We start from the raw sequence: 12,266 nt of genomic DNA, 5'->3' as shown, positions 1-12,266 counted from the left end.
GAGGATGAGTGTACAGGCAGTCAGAAAGGAAACTGATATTTATGATCCAGTGAACAGATTGTGGTACATTGGATTATTGTTTCAAATTTTTCATTCCCTCCCTGTATTTGGATTGTACATCCGCATACTTTATTTTCTGACTTTTCAGTAGCTCCCGTTAGAGTGGGCAGAGTGCATTTCTCCACCAAAGTTGAGTTAGGCTGTGTGACTTTGGTCAGTGGGTTTGAATGGACGTGACATATGGCACATCTGAGCAGCAGTTTTAAGAGCCCTCACATAGTTCAGCTCTTGCTCTTTTATCTCTGCTGTGAGGTTGAGATATGTATTGCTCTTTCAGCTTGGGCCCTTGCATAATGAAAAACGTTGGCCTGACGTGTTTGTTGTTGCCAGAAACATTTATTGTTGTCAGCCACTGAGATTTGGGGATTATTTGTTACTGTAGCATAACCTAGTGAAAGCTAACTAATAGATTGTGAGAAAAAAAGGCAAGTTACAGGATAATGTGGTTGGCTTTAGTTTTTAGAAGTGTTACTTTGATGTGTCTTGGTGTGGTTTATTTAGGTTTATCCTGGTTGAGATTTCCCCAGCTTCTTGAGTTTACAGGTTAATATATTTTGCCAAATTTGGGAAGTTTTCAGCCATTACTTCTTTGAGTATTTTTTTAAAGATTTTATTTTTTCCTTTTTCTCCCCAAAGCCCCCTGGTACATAGTTGTATATTCTTCGTTGTGGGTCCTTCTAGTTGTGGCATGTGGGATGCTGCCTCAGCGTGTCTTTATGAGCAGTGCCATGTCCGTGCCCAGGATTCGAACCAACGAAACACTGGGCCGCCTGCAGCGGAGCGCGTGAACTTAACCATTCGGCCACGGGGCCAGCCCCTCTTTGAGTATTTTTTCAGCCCTACCCTCTTTCTCCTCTCCCTCCTCTCTTCTGGGACTCCAATGACACAGTATTAGATCTTTTGTTATAGTCCCACAAGACTCTGAGGCTCTGTTCATTTCTTTCTTCAGCCTATTTCCTCTTGTTCAGATTGAGTAATTTCTATTGTTCTGTCTGCAAGTTTACTGACTCTTCCTTCTGTCCCCTCCATTCTGCTATTGAACCCATCCATTGAGTTTTTAATTTGTTATTGTATTTTTCAGTTCTAAAATCCACACTTGGGTCTTTATATCGTCTATTTCTTTGCTGAGATTTTCTGTTTCTTTGCTGACACTTAGTTTTCTCATTTGTTTCAGGCGTGTTTTTAATTGCTCATTGAAGCATATGTATGATGGCTGCTTTAAAATCTCCATCAGATAATTCTGATATCTCTGTTATCTTGATGTTGGCATCTATTATCTTTTTTACTCAAGTTGAGATTTTCCTGGTTCTTCGTATGTCTAGTGACTTTCAGTGGAAACATGGACATTTTGGATGTTATGTTCTGAGACTCTGGACCTTATTTAAGCCTGTGTTTTAGCTTCAGCAGGGGAAGGGGTAGGGCAGTGTGGGGGACATCATTACTGCCAGATGGGGATAGAAGTCCAGATTCTCCACTTTGCCTCCATTGACACCCAAGAGGGGGAAGTTCTCCTCATTACTTCTGGGGGGGGGGGGGGCGGTGTAGAATTACAGTTCCCCACCAGGCCTCCACTGAGACCACCAGGGCTGGGAAGAGTAGGAGTGCCTCTTTACTGCTCACAAGTGGCCACCACAGATACCATGGGAAGGGTGATGGCGAGCGTGACTTCTTCACCTTTGGGTAGTAACGGAAGTCCTTGACTCTCCACTGGTCCTCCTCTTAGCCCACCCCAGCAGGAGGGGGAGAGGCACCTATTTGTTGCTGGTGGGGGTGGAAGTCCAGGCTTCCCATATGGCCTCCAGTGACATCACGGGGATGTGGTGGGATGGGGAGGTCTCATTGTCACCCGCCAGGGATGAAAGTCTCTGCTCTCTGCTCGGCCTTCTCTGACATCACCCTGGCATGAGTTTTGGGTGCCTCCTTTCAGCCTGGTGGATGTTAGAGGTTTAGGCTCCCACTGGGCCTGTGCTGGCAGGGGTGGGGCAGGGGCCACAGTGTTTGGCTGGAATAGAGGTTTGGTTGTCTAGCTTTCTGTTTTGCCGGGCTGCCACTTTCCTGGTCCTTTGGCTAGAGAAAACCTTCAGCATTTCCAGGTAGTTTGCGATATATGAGGCAGGGAACTCACAGGATGTCATTCCTCAGGTCCCAAGGTCCCTCGCTGGTCTGCCTTCTTCTCTCCACCTTTCAGAGTCTTCTTATCTTTGTTTTATATACAATTTCCAGGGTTTTCAGTTGTACTTAGTGGGAGGAATAGGAAGAAATATGTCAACTCCATCCTCCCAGAAGCAGAAGTCTACTATACAATGTGATTTTATTTATGTATTTATGTATGTATTACATATTATTTATTTGACTTAAATAATTCTACATATTTTTACAGATACGCATACTTTTAATAAAGATCTGGATATATAAACTGAAAGGATATACATTCATGCACAGTGGCGGTTGTAACTGGTCTTCCCTGGTCACCTCCGCCCAATCTCTATTTCCTCACACTTCTTTAGGTTTTTTCATGGCGTCTAGTATTACCTGCCCTCAGTAAAAATTGTCTTTTTCCTTATACTAGAATAAAAACTCCAAGGGGGCAGGAGCATTGTCTGTCTTGCCCACTGTTGTATCCTTACGAGCTAGAACATGTAGTAAGCCTCAATAAGCATTTATTGAATAAATGAATGAATGAATGAACAAGTGAGTTAAGAAAGAGGCTAAAATGTACCAGTACTCTCTGTAGTTAAAAATGAAAAATTTTTTTAAAGACCTCTTTTTAAAAATTTTATTTAGCTCACATTGGTTTATAACATTATATAAATTTCAGGTATAGATCATTATATTTCAACTTCTGTATAGACTGCATCGTGTTCACCACCAAAAGTCTAGTTGCCATCCGTCACCATATGCCTGTGCCCCTTTACCCCTTTCACTGTCCCCCCACCCTCTTCCCCTCTCGTAACCACCAAGCTGTTCTCCTTATCTATGTGTTTGTTTCTCTTCCACATATGAGTGAAATCATACGGTGATTGTAAAGACCTCTTTCTCCCCCAGTTGAGAAGCAGATGGCAATGCAAGGGAGTAAGAGGGACACAATTATGGGCAGAACCTGGACTTTGTTTTAATTTGTTTTATAAGTCAATTAGTTACAAATAGTAACATTTTAAGGAACCAATTACTTGTAACATACCTCATGACTGATCAGGACACAGCAGTGGAAATGAGTCCAGCTGGAAAGAATCCCTTCTCTGTTCTTTTCATTCCTATTTTCCTAGATATAGTTTTCTTTTGGGATCGAGCCACTTTGGACTTCAAGATTAGTTTAGGCCCAGGGAAATAATCTGTCCAAAGAGATAAATTTTCCCTAATCTTTTAGGGAGGCAGCATTGCATGCTGGCCACAAGTGCAAACTCTGGGGCCAGACTGCCAGAGTTCAAGTCCTGGCTTGACCATTTACTCTCTAGGCAAGGGACTAACATGTAAGCCTCAGTTTCCTGATCTATAAAAGGGGAATGTACATTTTATGGTCATATAAGAGTGGTTTTGGATTGAGCTAGTATTCATAAAATGCCTAGAAAGATGTCTGAAACATGGTAAGAGTTCAGTAAAAATTGGCTATTGCTGGTCTCTTGTTAATAGCTTATGAGACTGAAATGATTAACTCTTAGCATGCAGGAATGCCAGGTAAGATACAATAGAACAGAACGGAAGCCAGCCCTCTTGGTGTAGTTGTCCACAATAACAGGCAGGATGCTAATGCCTGTGACCACCACTGCTCCGGACTCCCCCTACCAATGTCTGAAAGATCTCACAGAGAACAGCCTAAGGCAAAGAGGTGCCCAGATTCTGTCCGGAAGCAGACAAGAGGGAGACTCACAGGAAGGAGTGGCAGAGACTGCAAGGAGGGGCTTCACCAATCTGGGTGGCCTCACCAGCCCCTGCTCTCCTCCGCAGATGCTGCCCTGCCTTGAGGGCAGGATTTCCTTTCCTTTTCCTCTCTGGCCCTCAGAGGCACCTGCCCTGGGTGGGTTGGGTCTCTACCCCACTCTCCGTGCCCTCTTCCTGCAGGGATCCTTGAGGATCTTTGTCAGGCCGAGCTCTGGTGTAGGCAGGCCAGAGCTGTCATCACTGGGAGCAGCCAGGACTTCTCTGGGCGCTGGCCTGGAGGGAGCCCCTCCTCTAACCTGGCCTCTGTGTCTGCTGCAGACTCAGGATTTCCTGGACCTGCAAACCAGCATTGCCATCCGTTGTTCTGTTTGTCCTGGAAGTGACAACCTTCCCGCGTTACCTTGGGATCATCAGGGCCTGTACAGCTCTGCCCTAGGTCTTCAAGGTGACCAGCTGCCCAGGAATCCTGCTGCCAGTATTCAAGGTGAATGGACACCCTCTCCTTGTTCCTGGCTGTGTCACCTTAGCCAGATTTGCAGCCCAGCCACGGGGTCTAACGTTCTCGGCCCTTTCCTTTTACCTCAGCTCTGCTCAGTCTCACACTTACCCTTCTGTCCTGACCTCTAGTTATATTCTCTCAGAACTAACCCTAATTCTGGCCTCCAGGGCTCCTTGACTGTCATTCTCAACCACCCCTGGGCCTGATCCCAGCTGCCCCAGAAAGTCATCCTCTGTGGTCCAGACCTGGTCCCTGGATCCTGCCCCATCATAGGCTCCAGAGGCACCTGGGGAGGGAATGAACTCGCTCTCAGGGCCTGGCCCAGACAATTGGGTCTAAAACAAACCTAAGTCCAGATGGAACTGTCCACTCCAGTCGTGGCTGAATCAGAGGTTATGCCAGGAGGATGTGAGTGGACACCACATGTGTCTGCTACAAGGTTTCAGACCCCTGTGAGTTGGGGAGTTAGACCTGGACTTCCTGTATAAACCTGGGAGTCACTGAAGACTGTCCACCCATTAAACCAGAAGTAGAAATGCTCCACACTCCAGCCTGGGAATGCAGACTTGGGACTTGCCCAGGAGAGTGGACAGAAGAAGCATTGCCCATGAGCAATTGAGGCTGAGCCTGTGCCATGTGAGTGTGTGACGTTCCGATTCCTGCCTCTCATGTGATGCAGGAACACGGAGTCGCACAGGAGCCCCAAGCAGGGAAAGGAACGTAAACACTGCACTGGACCCACAGAAGCCCAGCATTAGCAAACTGAAGCTGCCCTGTAGGGATGTCTGCACATCTCAGGCTGCTGAACTCCCATAGTCACTCTGCTGACATCAGTCTAGCAGGAAGGATTCCCAGCCACGAGAGGAAACACATCCCTGAGAGGGAGCAGCAGCAGACACACAGATGAAACTGTGCCCCCAAGAGAGAAGAGAAAACCATCTGGAAGAGACTTGACTATAGGTGCTGAGAGGAAAGCATAGGTGTTCTGGGAGCAAAGAGGAGGAGCACCTAACTGAGACTTGCAAGGGTGACACCTGACCCGGGTCCTAAGAGGAGTAGCAGGGAGTCAGTGAGGTTAGGGGAGCCATCCAAGGCAGAAGGACAGCGGGAGCTCAGAGGTCAGGAACGGCCGGGTCTGTGTGTGAAACCACAGCAAGGGAGAGCTGAGGCAGGCATGGGAGCTGAGGCTAGATGCAGACGGGGGCCAGGTGATAAAGGCCATATATTCCTCGCTCATTTCTTAGACTTCATCCTAAGCAGTCACAAGGGAGAACTTCAAGATAGTCTTACATGTTTTCAGCTCAAAGCCGTTTATCCCCTTCCTTGAAAGTTCAGGGCCAATTTTGTTGCCAGGAGTCTTGCAACAGCAGCTTTTGCCAGTGTGGACTCTGAAAAGTGAAATGCACGTGGGGTGTTCCATTGCTCAAGCTGAATGCAATGCAGAGTAATCTGGGCCTCTCAGAGGAGAGGAGAGAAGGAGCTGTCTGAAGTCAGGTTTGTTTACTGGAGTTGTGTGCACCCCATTGCTTGCTGTCTGGGCCCAGGAGAATGAGGTTACAGCCAGCTGGCCTTTGTCACCAAAGCCCACAGTCTAAACAGACTCACAGGCAAGGAATTAGACCAGACCCCAGGCCCCTTGGCCCACTGCTCAGCTCTTACTGGGGTCCATTTGTGGATCCCACTCTCAAGATGGAAAGTTTGTTCGAGGTCCAGCTGAAGGTGTGAATGACTGCAATCAAGCCAACGGAGTGACGGGAGAATGATCTAAAGGGAAGGAGGATATTGTCTGTGTCTTTTTTTTTTTTCTTTAAAGATTGGCACCTGAGCTAACATCTGTTGCCAATCTTCTTTTTTTTTTTTTTCTGCTTCTCCCTAAAGCCCCCCAGTACATAGTTGTATGTATATTCTAGTTGTGGGTCCTTCTGGTTCTGTTATGTGGGACGCCGCCTCAGCATGGCTTGATGAACGGTGCTGGTCTATGCCCAGGATCCAAACCAGTGAAACCCTGGGCCACTGAAGTGGAGCACGTGAACTTAACCACTTTGCCACAGGGCCGGTCCCTATCTGTGCCTCTCAAGAACACATCCGTCTTTTCCTTCTCCCCAGTTTTGGATTGTGGAATGATTGCTGAGAAGCACGTGCCAAACCCAGCCTCACTTCCACCTCCTGGCTTCCCTGGCATCTCACACGGGGTCCATGAGTGGACCTTCAGGCTCTGCCACTGGGAGGGTGATCTTAGGTGAATCTCTGAAATGGGGCGTTTGCCCGTGGTGTGTAATGTGTGGGAAAACCAGGGGTTGGTGGGATGTGCAGAATGTTTAGAAGCCCATGCAGTCCATTGATACTCCTAGAATTTCTGGAAGGGATGCAGCTGTCCGCCTTTCTGCACCCATGGCAGACATAGCTATCAACCTCGTCTCAGTTAACTATTGCCACAATCGTGCTGCATAACAAACTACCCAGCATTCCGTGGCTTAGAACAAGCATCTGTTTAGCTCGACAGCATCTGCGGGTCAGTGATTCAGGCTGGACAGTTTTGGTCTTGGCTAGTCTCCCTCCCATGATCTGGGGGTTGGCAGGCTGTTGGCTGGGGGCTCAGCTGGGGGAACTTGGCTCTGCTGCCTGTGTGTCTGTCATCCTTCAGCAAGCTGGACGGTCATGTTCTCGTGGTGAAGATACAAATGCAAGAGCAGAAATGGAACCTGCAAGCACTTTGTGAAGCTTCTGCTTATATCACAACCTGGGCCAAACTCAGAATTAAGGGGTGGGGAAGTCCACACCATCTCTTGATAGGAGGCTTCAAAAAGTCACATTATAAGGGGTATGAACTCAATGAGGGGATGAAAATTTGCAAACAGTTTACCAAATGCTTCTCAACTCAGTACTCCATAGCCACTACCAGTCAGTCGGCTCCATACCTGACATCAAAGCTGTTTGCCGTCACAGCTGTAAATGCACAGCCCTCAAACTAGTTCTGTGGAGTCCTCAGGTTCCAAGGGGGTGCGTCAGGGAGCTCTGCAGGAGCAAGGGAGGATGAAAAGGCAGAAGATTGCTCCACTTTTATTTGTTTTATATATTTTGGGGTTCTGAGCAAGATTTTATTTGAAAAAAGATTCTGCCATCAAAACAGCTTTAAAAAACTTTCTCTTCTTGGGTGAATTCAGACCAACAGAAAAAGGCTTGCTTAGCACACGTTTCTTTGGTCTCTGCAGAAATGCTCTTGCCCAGTTGGGTTTCAGGCAGTTCCTTAGGCTTTCCTCCTAGAACTTCAGGGAATCAATTTATGTTCTATGTTCTCTACAACTGTTTCATAAATGTTGCCTATACAGAAGATTTTTTTTACAGCCAAGTGCCCGGGAAAGTTTTAGTATATTTTCTCTCTTGGACAATGTGAACTACTTTATGTAACGTAACATCTCTCCCTTTTCACTTTGGCCACCTGGGAGCTCAGTGCCAAATTCAGGTCACAAGTTTAATAACTCTTAAAACTAGAATTGTCCAAGGAACTTTTGAAATTAGATTCCAAGGCTTCAACTGTGTTTCAATCGGAACCACTGGATTGTCCCTGATGGCTTGATTATTGCTGTTTCCTTTTTCATTCCTGGACTTGCCCTCTGATTCTAACATATGTTTCCCCTGGTCTTGATTGTTCTTTCATACAATAGAGTCAATTACTCGTAGGTCCAAACCGGCAGTGAGGAGGGGGTTGCTCACAGGGCTGAAGAAGGCAGTGCAAGGCCTCTGGCCCATCTAGGGTGTCAGCTGAGGGAGGGGGCAGATCCTCCATGTCTGTGGGTTTGAGAACCAGGTGTCTTCTCAGTGAACAGCCTGGAGGGAGGCCTGACATGGGGATGGAGGCTGAGCTGAGGGTCAGGAGCCAGACACCCCAGGACGGGACTGTCAAGGAAGCAAGACTCTGGCTGAGAAAGAGCCACACCCCACCAAGCCCCCTGCAGCATCCTGAGCACCTGCTCGCATCGGGCTCGACACTGAGGTCTTTCAGCCCCTGGGCGCCCCTAAGTTTAGTTGGAGAAACTACGGCTCCCAGAGGTTAATTCAGGATTCAAGCTTGGCCAGAAATTGTTCGGAAGGACATGATCATCCTCCAGGATGATTTTGAATTTAGAATCGAATATAAATGTCAAAGTGAAACAAATCCATGATCCTAAGCTTTTGGAGTGATTTGTATTTTTAAGATAATTTGGCATGTTAAATTAGCTAGTAAATTAGCTTTGGGTCTTCATTTTAAAATTTATGATTGAAGCACTGATTTAGACTTGTGATTTTATGTCGAACCTTCATTAAGTTTATAAACAATATTTGAATATTTAAGACAAGATACATGTTATTTATAAGTTTAATCAGTTAGATTTATCAACTTTGGGTAAATAAGGAATTACTTAAGTACTTGGAAGGTTTTTTGAGTCAGGTAAATGCATGAAATATTTATAAAAGGAAATCAAGTATGATAAATTTATTAGTGCAGCAATTTCAAATATTAAAGGGAATTTGATGAAGTGATAAGTGATAAAAACTGCCTTAAATAATTGCTTGAAGTTTGATATATTTATAATTAGAAAAATTAGATTTATAAGCTGAACTTAAAAAAGGTTCTACATTTGTGATGTTAATAAATTCAGTATTAACTTTTTTAACTAAAGTAGTCTTCTAATGAAACTTTTTCTTAAATCTCTCTGAAGATACTAATTAAAATTAAATGAATTTTTTTTTCTCCTTTGTTCTACAGCTCTATTTTCTCTGGGGCTAGTTGTTCTGTTTGTTTATTATTTTTTAATGTTGTTGGTCTTCCGTGGTGTCTGGCAGCCCTTGGTTGACGAGTGGACAAGGTAGGTTGCTCTCCGTGGTGGGAACAAGTTTCCCTTTGCGTTTGTCTAGATCTGCTATCCTGAGAGGTCTGTCCGGGGATGGCAGGGGCACCTCTGCAGCCCGTGTAAGTGGGCAGGGCCTGTTGACAGGTTAGCATCTTTCCCTTTGATCCTCCCGGTCTGTCCTCACATCTCAGTCCACTCGGGCTCTGCTCTGCCTCTCTCCCCACCGCCCTGGGTCCTGCCTGCCCAGGAAGGCTACAGGCTCTGTTAAGGAAGCAGTTCTCAGGTCTCCAGCTCGAGGTCACGGCTACACCAGCTGAAGGTGAAGGCCAAGTGGGTGGAGGGGAGCGGAGCCGTGCAGCCTTTCCACAGTCTGCTTTCAGTGAACGCTCCTCTTGCCGATTTCCCGCAGCCCTTCCTGCGTCCTGTTCCTGCTGAGCTCATCTTGAGGTCCTCCTGGGACCCCCAGGAAAAACAACTCCAGCTCCACCTCCACCTCATCTCTCTCACGCGGGTGGCCTATGGATTGCTCTTCTCTTCCTTATTATTTAATATGAATTCATTTGTCTTCCAGAAATTTATGAAAAGTACTGTCTCATTTTGTTGTTTTCAGCACTGCTGTGAATGCACTCCTTTTATTTAAAAAATTGTCTATCTAGTTATCGATCGATCTATCTAATCTGTCATCTCTTTAGTGTCATTTCAGTGGGCACTTGGGAGGAGAGTGAGAGCTGACTCAGTGTTCTTGATCCAGAAGTGTACATCTAATTCTGACTTTGTTTATTTGCCTTCCCCCATCAGACTCCTTTCATACACCTTGGTATCTTTGGCACCTAGACCAGTTCTTGGCCTATAAATATAAGTGAATCTAATGAATAAAACAGACTGATGATTTGAACCAAGAAAGAACAACCCAGAGAGTAGGAATAGTGTCTCTGTTCACGACTGGCTGCTGAAGATTTAGGTCTGATTCTTAGTGTTTGACTGGTTGGATCCCTCACAGACCACATGGATCTCCTTGTCGTCTGTGGGTTTGCCAATCCCAAACTCTGTCACATTAAAAGGGTGGGGGGATTTACAATTTTTAAATAAAACAATGCTTAATACAGCAGGAGTGCCGCCCCCATCCTTGGAGACGTTGCCTGTGTGTTGGGACCTCAGGCCAACAGCGTCCCTCCTCACTCTGCTCTCTTCTGTCTGCTGCTCCACAGTCAAAGATGGGTCCAGCCTCCACCCCTTGAAAGGGCCAAGGAGAGGAGTTCAGAGGCTGATGCTCTGACCAGGAGCTAAGAAGTAAGTGCTTATGTCCACCAATGAGCTTGCACAGGATGTTCCCTTCAGTGTCATTCAGTGAGACCATTTCAGACTCCTGACCTCCAGAATGTAAGATAAATTTATCTTTTAAAAAAGTTAACACACTAGATTTGTGGTAATTTGTTATAGCAGCAATAGGAAACTAATACATTCTGGACAAAATTCCCTTGTCACATATGATTTTCAAATATTTTCTCCTATTCTGTGGGTTCTCTTTCACTTTCTTGATGGTTCCTTTGAAGCACAAAAATTTTAAATTTTGAAGAAGTCCAGTTTATTTGTTTTTTTTCTCTTGCCACTTATGCTTTTCATGTCATAGCTAAGAAACCCTTGCCTAATCCAAGATAACAAAGATTTACTCCTGTGTTTTCTTCTAAGAGTTTTATGTTATAATTTTAGCTCTTACCCTTAGGTCTTTGATCCATTTTTAGTTCATTTTTGTTTATGGTGTTAGGTAGGGGTGCAGCTTCATTCTTTTGCATGTGGGTGTCTAGTTGTCCCAGCACCATTTGTTAAAAAACTATTTTTGAATTCCCCTAAGCTTTTGCACCCTGTGTGTATCTGAGTACCACAAACCAGCATTTGTGATATGTGAGGTTGGCTGTGATCTTGTAGCTAACCTTATTCTACCTCAACTCTTCTGAAGGGCTCTAGAGTTCCTGATAAACATTGAGGTTTACGCATTTATTGGGTGTCAAGCTCTTTGCAAATATTTAATCCTCGTCTTATTTCATCTGAATAACACCTCTATGAGATATATGTTATAATTTTTATTAAATAGGTAAAGAAGCAGAGAAACTGAGTGACTTGCTAAAGGTCACACAGCTGATTAGTGGGGTCAGGATTTGAGCTCAGGTTTGGCTGGCTTTAAAATATAAACTTGTTTAGACTGACAATACTTAGCCTTTTCTGCACACTAGTGCACAAATGACTTCACATGTGCAATACTCCCTCTTACACAATGCTTGGTTCCCAGCTATAACACCCTTCTTCCTGTTACCTCTCAAGAAAACATATCAGAATACAAATAAATGAGACTAATGTTTTTATAAGAATAACTTTGAATCATCTTTATTAAAAATAAAAAGTTACTAACTTTGATGCTCTAAATCTTATTAGCAACAAAAAAAACTCAATACTCCCACCCCAGAGATTTTTCAACTTCGTTGATTTTTCTACTCCATTGATCCTACTGGTTTATCACTGTCCACCTCACACACATGCGTGCCATGTCTTCTTGTTCCTCCTGTCCTAGTTTAGAACACATGGTTCTTGATTATAGTATACTCTTAAGTCCCTTTTCCTTCTCTGCTTTCATTATACTCACCTGTAAGGCCCTAGCCCTGGAAAAACCCAACCACCCACCGACTCTGCCTGTGCACCTAAGTAGCTGAGAATTGTTCTATTTAAGCACACAAACCGTGCCCTTTGGTCTCACCTTAAATTCAAGACAAGCGTATGAGTTCAGGTTCCTCTGAGAGCAGATACTGCATGGAATTAGGAGTGCATAGGCAATGCACGCGATAGAAGAGGACGAAGAAGGATTAGGCAGGGAGAGCCTCAGACCGGTGATGCAGATCTGATCAAAGTCCCGGCCCATGCAGTGGGGGGCTCTGAGGCAAAGATTGCCTGTAGAGGAGTTCCATATCAGTCAGCTCTAGTTCCCCTACTTTGCTCAGTCATTG

The sequence above is a fragment of the Equus caballus genome, chromosome 16 (genome assembly GCF_041296265.1).
Source record: "Equus caballus isolate H_3958 breed thoroughbred chromosome 16, TB-T2T, whole genome shotgun sequence".
In the NCBI taxonomy this organism is placed as follows: domain Eukaryota; kingdom Metazoa; phylum Chordata; class Mammalia; order Perissodactyla; family Equidae; genus Equus; species Equus caballus.
Note: the sequence above shows the minus strand (reverse complement) of the source record.